Genomic DNA, 15,176 nt, shown 5'->3' with positions numbered 1-15,176 from the left:
GCAGAGCCAGAGAAGCCTTGTCCCCACTGTCCTTCTGCTTGTCATCCTCACCCCAGAGACCGGCAGAGGTGAGTTTGTTTAGAGGGAAAATTTTCAGATAGAGGAGAATTTTCCTTTTCTGCTGTCAGAGAATAACAAAATATTAAAGATAGTCAAAACTGAGACATAACTTCTGTGTTTTTCATGTAGGTTTACTGGCAGTAAACAAACTTACAAGAGCTTGCTTTCTGCTCAGTGTTGATCTGAATAGTTTTATCTGCCTAGGGAGATTTGCACCCGATGCAGGGTACTAGAAAGGCTGAGGGGAGAAGGGAAAAAAGATCAATCCAGACCTGAAAAGAAGTACAAAATAAAGAGCTTAGTGATAGAAGATCCTTTATGTCCTCTAAGTATCACATCTGTAGGAATAAAGTCCATTAGCTTTCTTTCTCTGACTCTCGAAAAGGCCCATGTTGACTGTTTTTTGCTTGTTACAACACAAAAGAGGCATCTCAACAGCCTGTTTATTCTCTCTCCTCTTTTCTCTTTTCTTTCTCCCAAAAAGAAAATTGACTTGTTGTTTATGGTGTACTCAGTGCACAAAGACTATACCTAGAGTGTTGCACAGTAACCATTCATTTGGCCTGACAGAAATCTTTGATCCTCTGATCTGACATGGCTTTTGAGCACCATTTGCAATTGCTGCTCATTGAATTCTTGGGGGGTAAATATGAAAAAAAAAAAAAAGTAGAGGGCATTCGTGGCTTGGTATGCTCTCAGCTAAATTTAAAAAGGTACATTCATACTGAATGAAAACTTAGTTTACTTTTGGCCTGACTTTCTTTGTTGACTAATTTATACCCTGTTCAATGGAGACATAGATGTCCCCCAGAAGATAAGCTTTCTATAAATATCATTAAAATAGGCTGCTGGGAAGAGGAAAGAAACCCTAGAAATGCCACAGCTCAGGCAAAGACATCAGTCAGAGCTACTTTTCCTTGACACCAGTATCAATAAGTCCCTGAAAGAAATTTCTAGGAAACAAGATTTCATTATCCATAATACTTGTGGAGCAATTTGTTTGCAAGAGTGTGTGCATCATTGACTAAATCCTTAAAAGGGGCACAGTGTATGCGTCCAGTCTTTAGTGTGACTAAACCACAGAGACAGCATGAAAAGGCATGAAGATAGAAAGGATAACAGGCTATTGAACAATATGGATTTATATTGGAGGAGAATTTTTAAGAAGGGCGATGATGTAGATCAGCTATAACTGGCTCTGAATAGCATCATGTAATGTGGAAATCCTGGAATTTGAACGTTTCACAAGACAGCCTGAGGCCCAGTTTAAGCTAGGAAGTGGTAGGGATCTAACTGTGTCAAATGGGCACCACTTACCCCCTTATATTGGCACAAGTTCTGGAGTGAATGCAGGCATGGGAGGATACACAAATATTCTATAGCTCTGTAAGCACAGAAAGGGGAATAATTCACATTGGCAGAAGCACCATTATACAGATGTAACTTTACTGAAATAAGGGTTATTCTACCACTTTATATATATTGGTACATTTGAAATGCCACAGGATTTTTCAAACTAGATAAGGACTAAAGAATTAGAATACCACTGCTTGGATTAATGGCCTGGCTAAACCTAATGAAGTGCAAAAGCATACTGAAGTGCCCAAACACTCTTTGTTCATTTAGAGAGCTTGCCTTTATTCATTGAGTGAGACAGTGGTTTTGTTCAGACCCACTTCCAACACTGATGACAAGTAGACCTCACAAATTACACTCTAAATCATCATGGCTAAAAATCTAGCCACTTATCTAGGTCTGAAATTAATTAAATCTCCTGCTTTTGGTCCTGACCTGATTTCCTGTCTTTCTTTTTTTTCCTTCCCTACTGCTCATATCTGTTTTCTGTCASTTGAGTTCTGGATATTGTCTGCTTTCCCCTACAGGTCTTTGATGATAGTCTTGTGTCTAACTGCTTTAAATCTTGACTTTCCTGGTGATTCCCTTTCCCATGCATCTCTGCCCTGACTGGTGAATGTTTCCTTAGTCTGAAGTGCGTAAGAGTCATAGGCCAATTGTAAATCACAAAGCTGCCTTAACACGCCTAGGGAGGACAGGAGATTTTTCAGGAATATCTCCTCAGCACCCAGGAGGTTAGTCACCATGACCCAGACAGTGACAAACAAATCCTGTACTAGGGCTTGAAACACTGACCTCATTTCACTCCTGCACTTTTATTCTGACCTGTAAAGAAGTCTAGTAGTGAAGTCAGTACATAGTGCTGTACAGTTCAATGTTAGTGCTTAATGATACGGTTCTTTTTTTTTTTTAAAATGAGAATACACTTAGCTAAAGTACCTTCTTATGCATCAGTGGTAGAATGACATGGCTTTTAACAGGAAAATATTGTGTTTTGCTCTTCCCAAGGGATTAGTTTATTATCAGTACAAACAGTGTGGCCTTTAAGCAAAGGTTGCTACAACAATGGAAGCATCAGCAGGAATAATACCTATAATAGTAACAGTGATTCCCATTCTCTTAATGGGCAGAGTGCATGACTACATTCGGCAGTCAGAGCCGCCCCTGCTTCAAGCAGAGACCATGTCTCTTCTCATGAGCTGCTGGTACAGGTTTTGGCTGCTTGTGTGGGAAATCCGCTGGGTGTGAGCGAGTGTCCCTGTCCCACGTAAGGGGACCTTCGAGGCAGCACTGGCAGCCATGCAGGAAGGATGTCCCTAAGCCAGGGCAAGGGCAAATCTCAAGGACAAATCCGTCCGTCAGAGCCCTGGGCACCTGTGACTGCTCCTTCAGCGCAAAGCAGAGAGTCCGAGCCTGAGCCCATCATGAGGCTCAGCCTCCTCAGCTGAAACGAAGAGCTTACTCAAGACACAACAGCTTGTGAATGCTTGTTGTGAACATCCATTTCATTTTGAAACAGGGGTGTTGGTAGATCTTAGGATCAAGCTCCATTGATCAGAATTTGCTACTGTGAGACAGCAAAGCTGGATGGTCCTGAAGTCCTGCTGCAGCCGGCACCACGGTACCAGTATTTCCGTGGGCAGTAAAGTCACAAAATCCACCTTCTGAGAAGCAAATGGTAATTGCATTAGGGATCCTGAAGAGCTATCACACCTCTGTTTTGAAATATTTCTGCTGTTTTCAGTTGGAAATGTTTCAAACAAGAAATACTCTAGTTCTCTTAATACTATGAGGTTTGTTTTCAAGCCCCTGACATACAAAAGTTTATAAAATTTTAGGCAGGTGTTAAGTTTCTTCATGCATGTTCTCTCTAGGTAATACTTTATTTAGTAAGCCTAAGTCAATGTGCATCTGTTCCAGGCTAGACAACGATTGCTGAGAGCGTGCTATCACAGATCCTTTGCCTTCTGCTTTGAGGAAAAGCTGATGTTTTTGGTTGTGTGCCTTCTCACATTGTTCTGAATCACTGACTGTGTCTTGTGGTGTATGGAAGTACAGGAAAACCATCTTTGTCTGTTAGAAGGATGATGGGCTTTTTGTTGCTAAAACTAAGATTTGCAGTATAATCTGTATACTTAGATTAATTTTGAATATGACGAAGAGTGGTCCACTGACAGAGAAATGGCAGTTTTTACCAAATGCACTCTGGTCGTTTTCACTATTTTTACATATATTTGATTTCTTTGGGGGGGAAGTGTCAGTGATAGTATAGGACTTTCCCTGTAGGACACTGAGTGAAAAAGTGTAGGGGTATAGGAAATTGTGTACAATCGCCATAAGAATTGTTGTGTGTGTTTGATGGGCCTCCAGAAACTTCCATGTTCATAAAATGTGTGCTAGGCTATTTCCGTCTATAGGCCAGGGGAAGAAGGACAGTTTCATTATCTAAATGTGGAGTTTATTTGAAATGATTCATAAATATTTATGATTTTCAAAAGTTGCAGAGGAGGACATTTCCCTGAATATTTGCAGATTAGCTGGATGGGGAGATCTTCAGAAGTGTTAACTTAGTATTCCTTCTGCTGAAAATTAAGGTTCTTTTGGTATTGAAGGAAAAAAGGGCCATTCTCCCCCTGCCACCTGCAGTGCAAGTGGTGCAGCCCAACTGGAACCAGTGTGTGTGATAAAAGAGTTGATGCTGAGGATCTGACGTCCACACTGTATGCACTATAAGGGTTTTTTTTATTTGGACTAGAGTTGTCTGCACCCTTGGATCAGTGCAGTCATGGCTGCAACTTGCATTAAGGGTGGTTGCATTAAGAGCGCTCCTGGAGCGCAGTTTCCTGGTTAGTTTTATCCAAAAGGGAATCTATATTGTGTGGTCCAAAACTTCCATGACACAAACCATTGTGAAGCCTTTCAGGAGAGTTACCTCCATGGGCACTCCTGATCTGAACCAAAACCCTCATGGGGACAGCCCCTTTCTTGTTTAAAGTGCCTGAATTAACACCTACATTTGAGTTATGGTACCTGTGCTTTTCTCTATCTTTTTCCAGTGTGAGTAACTGAAATAAGTCATTTACTTAAAAATCATCTATATTCACTTTAAGATTTTTCAGTCCATATTTGCTTTCTGTCTGAAGTGATCAAATACTTGCTTGCCACTGACATTTTGGAACCAAAGGAATAAGGGGAATCAATTTCCACTGTCAGATTTATGTTTAAATTTTGGTTGGCAGGTCATATCTGTTTATGGTGCTTTCTCTTTGAAAGTCATGTCATTGACTAAGAAGGGGAAAGAGGCTCATCCAGTGGAAAAACAAATAAAAGGGTATTTCTCCATAATTAGAGTTGATAAAGTTTGGTGTTCAGTTAAGTAAAAATGACTTCTACTTTTAACTGAGCAAGAGCAGATGTGGTCACAGGATTACTGAAAGGGACTCAGGAACCCATCTAATATAAACGCATCAAGTATGTGGGTCAATCCAACGTATAGAGCAGTTTCATACTGCTCACAAATCTCATGAATCTTTACTGATGTCTGTATACTGTAAGGATTCACTAACTAGGGCCAGCCTGAACTAACAAACATGCAGCTACGTTAATGCTTGAGATGATTTAAAGTGAATGTTCTTGACTGTCCCCATTTACTGCAGTCTGGTTCACACCATGAAGTGATCTCAGAGAGTGCAGAATGAGTTCCTTTTGGATGCAACTACATGACAGACATGCTACAGGAGCTCGTGTGATGTGCTCGAACTCCTACTGGGCATTCAGTCCATGGGACCAGACTAGAGTTAGTCAGAAGCAAACTCTCATGCAATGTGAACGTCAGGTGCTCAGCACCAACTGTTTCACGCTACAGATCTGCTCCTGTTGTGACATAGAGCTTGATAATGCAGACATGGCCAAAGTCAGCTAGGGGCATTATAGTCAGACTGCTTCCCAGGCCAAATAGGCTTACATGGTGCCACATGTGAAGTAACAACGTCAGGAAAAAAAATGTAAATGTGAATGGCCCTTCCTCTGAGTATCCTTGTCTATTTTAATGACATTTTCTTGAGTGCAGCTATTGCCAAAGGATATCAAATTAAGCCTACAGCTGAAAATCTCATTACTGTAAACCTGAGTATATCTACTCCCAAGTGTATGTATACTCTCTCCTCAGACACAGTTAATCTCTGCTGAGGGAGATTTAACATCCTCCTTGCTGGTCTGTTCCAGTGTTTTGTCACCTTAAAATTATGATATGTCACTGAGAGCATCTCTGATGCAAATGGAGATGATTCCTTCATGTTCTGAACCCTTTGAGCCCAGTCCCTTATGGACTGGCATCAGATCCCTATAAATTGGAAAACAATTACCTCATCTCTCAATCTTCTTTTTCTAGACAAAATCCAAATCCTTCAACATTTCCTTGTAGGTTCCTGTTTTCTAAGGTTTTATCATTGCTGATTATCTACTTCAGGTTCTTAGTTTGTCTATATCTTTCCAAAATCAGACACAGTGTTTTAGCTGAGGCATTCCTAATGTCATTGTGATGTTAAAAATTACTCACTAGGGAGGATGCTTTCCAATGAATTGTGTATTATATCATAGTGATTACTTCTAGAACATAATTCTTTGGCTGACTGATGAGAATATCATTCCAGGCAATGTCAAAAGCTCTTAATTTTAGATATAGATGTACCCTTTCTGTTTTTCATGATTGACTTTCAACAGACACATTTTGGTCCTGTTTAACCTGCTTGATCTTAACTTAGCCTGCTTGATCTATCTTTTCCAGGGCCACCTTTTCCCCTTTAGTAAAGATAGGCATTGTGTCTGGTTTTCCATGTTCCTAATGGACCTCCTCACTGTAGAAGTTCTTAAAGATAATCAGCAATAGTTAAAATGGAAAGAAAACAGTAAAAAAAGGTGTCTTCTAAAGATGCTGAACTCTTGTAAAGTAAGCAACCAAGCTCTCTATAGAAGGATCCTTATAACTGCATTTGTTGATTAAAATTTCATTCATGGTTATAAATTCTACTACTTTCATATCTATTCATAAACCCCTCGAGTCTGTTGCTCTGACTCCAGTGAAATTCAAATGGTGCTGCCATTGGAAAAATCCTGGTCCAATCAACATCTGCAGGAATTCTGCCGTCTGTGTGAGCTCTTTACTCTCTCTGTTTAATAAAGATACGTCCAGCATCTATATCTCTTCCTGCACCCTTGATGAGGCTTGATCTGAAACCAGCTTTGCCTGCCTTTCAGAAATGCTCATTGATGGTGCACTCTTCCCTCAAGGAGGTGAATTCTAAGGGGAAATGCTCTAGTTTAGGTTGCTCCAGCAAACTGACTTTAAACCTCAACATGCTGCACACAGCAAAGGGGCGAGGGATTAGTACTGTGTGAGGGTAAGAACATTCAACTCATCTCCTGCATTTCTGGTGAAAAGTTTGTTATTTCAGTCAATGTATTTATTTCAACACAGAGACAAGTGCCAGGCAGAGATAGCCAAGGTAACTTTGAACAACCAGCTCTAGAATGGAAGGTACTTCAGGTATATCCATACTGTGTTATCTRTGTTACCTTACATGCATTTACCCAGTAAGAATCTATCTGAGACCCCAACTACCATATCAGAATGACATTTGCCATTGGTTTGGGTGTTTTAGCACCATATCCTAATATGATTTGACTCCGTGCAGTGTATGAAGTTGCTTAAATGACACTGAAATGTTAAAAGGTAGCTGTACAGATTTGCCTGTGTGATCTTGGGAGTCAGGCACTTTGAGTATCTACTTCTGACTTTAAATCTCACTCACTTTTTGGAACTCAACATTTTACTCAAAATTCTTGTGCTTCCAGATGGAGAATCAGCAGGAGACTGGTCTAGAGTCAAATACACTCAGAGCCTAAAAGAAAGCCACTTTTTGAGCTCTACCTATAACATAACCTTTAATACCTATCTCAGAAGCGTATTCCTAGGATAAATTAGTACTTGCAAAAGACTTAGAAATGGAAAGCACTTCATAAGTACTATGCATTGAGGATAAAAACTAAGTCCTCCGTTACTTTACTATTTAGTCCCTTAGACAGAAGCAGGTGCATCTGATCTTAAGCATTTATTTTTATACTTCCCTGGCTGAAAGAAATGGAATCCCTCAGGAGCACAGTCAGTGTTTAAGAGACATCTTCCTCCCAGCTTTGATTAATATAAAAAGCTAAACTTCCAATGGGGGAAATCAAACCTAATTCAAAACCTAGGTACTTTTGGGGGGCTCTTTAGTTTTTCTTCCTCCCTAGCTTGACAGAGCCTTCAAGCTGCTAATACTTAAATATTTTGTAAATTAGGCCTCAAGTATCTTGTTTTCCACAGGAAAACATTGAATTCTAATTATTCAGCTGAACATGAAAGCATGTCTAGCTCTAAGCAACCAGACAGTCTGCAGCTCTGATTAGCCACCGAAACATAAGCATCTTGCAGCTTTGACTAGTCATCCAGTTAGGAAAAGAGTTTCTAGTTCTAATAAGAAGATGATATTTTGCAGTAAAATTAAGATAAAACTTCAGTTTGAAAATGACAGTGATAAAGACTTGTATCTCCTTCCTAAAAGAGCTGATATGCTATGGTACATTTGATAATACATCATGGAGAATTAAATATATTGAATCTATCATAGAGAAAGGTATAGTAGTTTTTGCTGTAGGAAGATTCATCTATTAATGTTGAATTTGTTATAGATAACCACACCGTAAGTAAAAAGGTTTTAGAAATAGCCATCAAAAACTCTTGTTGACATCCAGTGCTGCTGAGACCTGTCACTATTAAGGGCCTTCAAAATTTCGGATTTAGCTAAAGGAAAATGCATAGATTTCTATTTCAAATAAAGGCTGGGTATCATCTTGTGTTCTCTTTGCAAATACTGTAAATGAGACAAATACTTTCCCTGCTTTGTGCTAGTCACCTCTGCTATAGTACCCTTCTCTTCTACCTAGAGCAAAATATGACATGCCTTCTTGCTCAGGAATTTGGTGTCTTCCCTTAGGGTCAGTGAAGCTGTTTTTTTTAAAAAAAATCTGCACTTTCATTCATGGTAATGTTACCAAGTGGATGACAATTTGAGGACACTACAGGTAACAAATATATTGAGTTAAAGACTGTAATACTAAACGGTTAAAGAAGCATCTTACTTGAGGACAAAAAGAGAATAAAATACAAGAAAAAGGAAGTTGTAATCAGGAACAAAAGAAAAAGACAGGAAAGTGAGCAAATAAATAACTAACAATTAAACACTGGGAAAGAAATCTTGAGCCTATTGTAGTTAATTGCCAGAATACAACTTTAAACACTGCCTTCATTAAGAAAATGGTCATTACCCCATGCTAGTTATTATTACTCCTCGACAGCATTGCTATAAGTAATCTAGTGTTCTGTCTCTCATTTCCTAATATTTGGCTTGGACCTGAACCATTCTTTCAAATTATTTGATGTTTTCCATGGTCAAATCATTCCTTGCTTTCTATTGAGTGTTTTCTGTTTCTAGGGGGAAGCGTAGCAATCTTGTTGAATATTATCTTCAGTAAACATAAATTACAGGTGAATAACTTTCTCTTGTCTGTTCCTTTACTTCATAGACATTTAAATCACGGCAGAATTTTCTGAACATGTGGGAAGAGAGGTGATGAGAAACACAGAGATGAGGATGAATACAACAGCAGCAGCTTCTTCAAACAGGACTTGCACTTCCAGTGCAGAAATGCAAGGAAAGTCTACCTTTGTATTGGCACCAAACAAAGGTTGGATCATGTCTCAGGAAAGTACATTAACTGCTTGAAAAATTAATTTCAGACTTAAAGCAATCTTCAGTTCTGCTTGAGAAAATGAATTTGGGAAAGACTGGCTTTCTCTAAGCAACTGACTTCAGACTTTTGAGCATAAACGTCAACCCTTCATCTAGAGAATATATGAAACAGTCCTTTGAAGAAACGTAATCAACTGTTACTGGAATCAGTTTCATGACATTTATGATTCCTTTGAACATGTCATATGGTACACTTTCAACCGTTGTAGGATCAAGATTACATTTTCACACCGTTTTATGACAAACTTGATTTGCCACTGAGACAGTGCCAATTGGACTTATCGAATCCAGCATCTTCCCAGCTTCTGAAAGCTSATCTCCCTTACAAGGAAATGAAATCAGTCCAAATCCCCTTCAACAAGACCCTGTATTATTAGCACCTCACTAAAGGGAGCTGTCACTCATTCCGAGCGGATTGTCTGGCTCTCCAAAATAAGATGTTTCCTCTCTTTTCTCATGTACTTGGAGGGTATCAAATTAATTGACAATGCTGACATTTAAGAGTATTATCATTGGCATCTGAATTTTCACCCAGTGGAAAGAAGATTAGGTGTTTCATCTTGGAGCTGCTGGTTCTCTATGTCTAAAAACTCAAATAAACACTGGTGCCTTTATAATTCAGGAATGTTTTCCTCAAAACTAGAAAAGTAAGGCATATTTTTTGCTCAGTGAAACTTCACATGTCAGAAAGAAATTGAGATCTGTCTGGGTCTCCTTGTTAGCTCTCCACATTACCAGTAGAGTATGCCCCCATACCACTGGGAAGGTGCTGATGTAGTTGACAGCTTTCAGCTTGTCTAATTTTAAATTAATTAGACCGCAGGAATACTTTGCAGCTTCCAAAAGTCAGTCCTCCTTGAGGAGGTGTTGAGCCTGCCTTAGACCGCTCAGCTTCTCTGTCCTGGGATATGCACAGCTCTGCGTACTTGGCCACATGGCCGGGTGCAAACATGTATGTGAAACACAGGACACAGTCTGGCCCTCTGGCAGGGGTAAGGCCCACCTCACTAGACTGTGTCTTTTGGAGAAAACCTCCCCTGAAAGCATCCCCGCTGGGAGCCATGTCTCATAGCGACACAGTGCTCGGGTATCCCTGCTGTACTGCTCCCTGTGCTAGAACAAGCTCRTCAGCTGTAAATAACTGCAAATCTCCACAGCAGGAGAAAGTCCAAGTACCTTGCAGAGGGAGAGGAGGAGTTTGAAAGAAAGATGAATTGAACTAATTTCATGCATAATATGTAAGACTTGATATTTCTATATTGCATCCTCAGGGCCTGTAGCAATAGAAGGGGACTGTTTCAAATGAGCAACATGTATTTTAAATTCACTGTCTTTCATTCTATTTACTTAGCTAACAGGAGTGAGTAACTCACAAGTCTCTATCCACAACAGCTCTCAGTAAGTATTGAGACTGCCACATAGAATCAGGTCTGAAATAAAATACCTTTTTCTCAACAGGATTGTGAGTTATAATTGGCATAAGAAGTATATTGTGAAGCATACAATAGCCACTTCTGCAATATTGTCACAAAACACGACGACTGCAAGTGTTCCATGGCTTTCTCTACAGATGTAGTCCGTTCTTTATTTGATTATTCAGTGATAATTATTTTTTAGTTGTGAGTAATGCTTTTAGGTCCTGATCCCAAACCAACTATTGTTGGGTCTAATGTTTGCACTCTATCTACATTCATTTGGTTGTATGGAAGAATTCACGACTGCACTGCAGTAGAAGGTAAGCACAGGGTCTGGCATTGCAGATGGTAATCACAACTCTAAACTTTCAATTTATATTGATATTTTAATTTTTTGAGATGATCAAAAGCCATTATTTGAAGAAAGCAATTTCTGAACCATCCAGATGTTTGGCTCAGAGCACATCTGCTGTTTTTCTGGTGTGAAGGAGCATGCAGCAGAAACAGCCCACGTATAATCAATCAAGGATGCTCCTTGGCCTGTCCTCAAGCTGAGCTATTAACGAAGAAGTGGAAGCTGAAGAGAGGCAAAGGGAGCTGGAAGTGGTGCATGCTGAGACGGACTCTGGTATCGTTAAGGTTTTCAGGAGCTAGGTGCGGAAACTCTTTGCTCAAAGACTGCAGGTTCTGAGCCAAGGTCTTGAGATAAAAGTCAGATAAAAATATTTCTTATTGAGCTTTATGTTTTGGTTTGATGTGGTATTATTAAATCAGACATATTTTATTGCAATCTCATTGCTTTCCCTTGCTCAGACCCTCAGCATTTATGAAGATATTTGTGCTGAATGACGAATGTTATGCTACATAATCCTTTCACTGCTTTCTTTCATTTCAACTATCAGGAGGACCAACTGTGCGAATAATTGCTCTCTAAGTAATTTATACCATAACCTTCAAAAAGGTTTTGAAATTCAGAAAATCTCAAACCAATTTTTGATCTATTTCTATTTATTGATAGAAGTGATAGTAACAGATGCAGAAGCAGAAGGTGTTTTTGCCTTGCCCTTCCATTCTCTATCAGTAAAACATGCCCCTAATTTTTTATTAATTTCCAGTATAGCCTCAGATGAGGAACTATGAAAAATGACATTCTGAAGATTGTAGCAATGATGGAGTAGATTGGTACAGCTCCTAGTCATACTCTTAAGGAATGATTCATGTGACATTTTCTCTTCTTATTACAATCCTTGTCACAAAAATTAGGTTTTAAATTCCTTAGTCATTCTGTAAAAGGCAATGCAGTAAGATATCACTCTGACCTTTGCAATGTTTTATAATTAATTAGAGAGAAAATTCTCCCCTCTTCCCCACATYGCTTGTTTCTCTTTTACAGACTACCTGGGGAAAAAAAGCAGCAGGGATAACTCTACTAATGTTCAGCACTTCTATTACTCCTTTCCCAAACAACTTTACAACTTTAAGTTCTCAGACCTCATAAAGATATAATTTTGCAGTGCGTGTTCAGGCAAAACACCTATCGATTAGCCACGTACTTTGCAATTCATTGCCAAATCAGAAAAGCAATATCTGGTCCTTCTCATCACATTTTAAAGGTCAAAGTAAAGCTCAGAGGGCTTATCAAGGAGGGGGGGGATGTGACAAGGACACAGAAAAAAAAATTGAACATATTGCTTTGGACTGTCACAGAAACATTGCCTGGAAGGAACCTCCCAGGTCATCAAATCCATCTCCAAACTAAAAAGGGGTTTTCTTTTACTTTTTAGTCCACGTTGCTCCTGTTGGAAGGCTGTTCAAGAATCTCATTATTCTGATGAATAAAAAGGAAATTGCTCCCGATTATCAGCCTCAAATTATCCATGGAGAGTTGATACCCCTTTGTTCTTATGCCAAGCGTATTGCAGATACAAGYCAAGTATTCAGCTTCTCAAAAGACTTCTGAATGACCAAATATGAGTGCCATTTCCAAAAGTCTGTTTCATTTTCCCATATTAGCTTACTGATCTCAAACAGCATTTTAGATTTATGCAGCACCTTCAACCACTGCTTCAATGCCAAGATAATATGATTTTAGAAAAGTTCTAAACTACTTATAATAATTGTATTTAGTATTGTCACATATACCTCATACAGATGATTAGATCTCATATATTCAGCCTGTGCAAAATACTGGTTGTATAGGGCTTATTATTTGAAGTCTACTAGACTAATAGATATGGGATGCCAACATCATGAGACCATGATTTAAAGCTCAGTCCAAATGTTACAGCATTCGTGGACTATCACTTGGTCACCTGAATTTTGATCACTATCTTCACTGCAATGACAGCACTGACAGTTCATACACAGAAGATAGTGTGATCCTAAGAAGCAAAGGTACTGCTTTACATTGATCACTTATAGTAGAAATAACATAAGGCTTTCAGTAGATGATGCAGAAGAAGCATCTTGGATGTGAATGGTAGCTTGGCAGATATAATACCATTACAGACTAAGTAAATCACAACAATATTTCTAGGAATAGCACCTAAAGACAAAAGTATTAAAAGCTTTTTTTTTTTTTTGAAAAGTGTGAAATCTAAAAATATAAAAGGCATAAAAATATACCATAGTACTATTCAGAGCCATCATATAACTTATCTGATTGTGACAGAAAATTGAATAGCGKTGTTTCTACAGTTCAACTTGGTTGTACATCTCGGAAGATGAAAAACTCTGTATCACCAGCAAAGTATTACTTCTCATTTCAAGGGAAGAAGAAACTAAAGATTAAAAATAAAATATTTTTTATGACTGCAGCGCCTTGTCATGAAATTAACAAAATATTTGAAGTTGTTGTTTGTTACTGTGCAGCTGGAACATAATCCATGTGATTTTTTTCCAGATTACCAGTGATGATGCAATAGAAATATTTTTAAATGTAAAATTTGTGTGATGATCAGATTGTTTGAATTTTCAGCTAATAAATGCTTATATTAGCTTTGGAAGAAGACACCACTGTATTTGAAAGGGAAGGGATAATGAAAATTATTATTTACATTATCTAATTGTGTGACTCATAAAGTACATAATACAACAATGTATGTCATAATTTAATCATAACATTATCTCAACTGCCCTGTAATAGAAATTTTAAAACATTTTTTTCATCTACCAAAAGTCTTCCATTATTTTTGACATCTGTTGATATAACTTATCAGTGCTATCATTTTCTCTGTCTTGGATACATGGAAATGTAGAAGAATGCTCCCACAAGATGGGTACAATACTCAGAATCAATGTTCAAAAGCATCTTTAAAATATCCCCTTACTTTTGTGTATTAAGTGAGTTACTTTTGTTCATTAAGTGAAGATTACCCAACTTCTTTTTTGATTATTTTTATAAGGATAACAAATATGGACATGATGAAAAGCACTTTCAGTGGTTGAAACTACTTATTTTTCTTTTGCAATGAACTAAAGATTTTTATAATGAGGTTTTAGAATAATCTGATCCTGTATGTGCTGAAGTTTTTAATGTATTCACTGAAGGATGAATTGCAACGAAATGATAACAAACTCTTGTCATAAATGTGGCCTTTATTAAAAAATACATAACACAAAGCAAATAAATGGCAAAGGATTTTTTTCAGTAGGTCTTAAATACATGAAATAATATTTTTGTTTCAGTAAGCAAAATTACCTTAGCTTGTTTCAGTCACATTATTGGGGAAACAAAAAATAAACAGCTCAAGAAAAGAAGTGAAAGAAATACCAGTTCTCAGAACAGCCTCTTTAAGTATTGTATCAGTGTGCAAAGGAAACCAATTGAATTTAGAAAGCAAACACCAACTCCTCCTGGCCCCAAACCATCCAGCTTGGTTTGCATCTTCAACAGCACAGTTAGCAAAATAAATGACCTAGAGCAAAAGGGAAAGGATGTATTAAAAAGCATTCATTTGAGAAAAAAATCAAACATTTTCACTCAGAAATTTGAAATTGAACCTATAATACAGAACTCAAATGGAGGTTATATACACCAATGTATGCTAGTTTAAAACTACTGTTAATAAGCATCAGTTTTAGTAGTTAGCCTTATGAGAGATACATTATAAATTAGTCAGACCTCACGGATGACAACTCTCCTACATACTCAATCTGTTCACATGGATTTGCTGACGGATATCACTCCAAAAAAAGTGGCTTTAGAGCACTGAAATATAAGGAATTAAAAGAACTTCTTATTTCCCATTTGAGATAATTTTTTTGATGCAGTGTTTTTTTCCCCTGAACATCTGATACATGTATGTAGACTTGCTGCTTCTGGCAGTCTTAGAGTGGTAGGTTTCTGAAATACTGAAGTTCAGCTTCTTTGCTAAAACTGTAATCAGAAAAATCCAACCTCTGACAGCTCTCATTGAGTGGGAAGACAGAATTCATTCAYGTCTTATTTATTGTGATATTTGTCCACAGAATGAGATTAGCATTTAAAATCACA

This window comes from Apteryx rowi, unplaced genomic scaffold (genome assembly GCF_003343035.1).
Source record: "Apteryx rowi isolate R43461 unplaced genomic scaffold, aptRow1 scaffold_411, whole genome shotgun sequence".
NCBI lineage: Eukaryota > Metazoa > Chordata > Aves > Apterygiformes > Apterygidae > Apteryx > Apteryx rowi.
The sequence above is the reverse complement of the archived record's forward strand: the minus strand, read 5'-3'. Positions refer to the sequence as shown.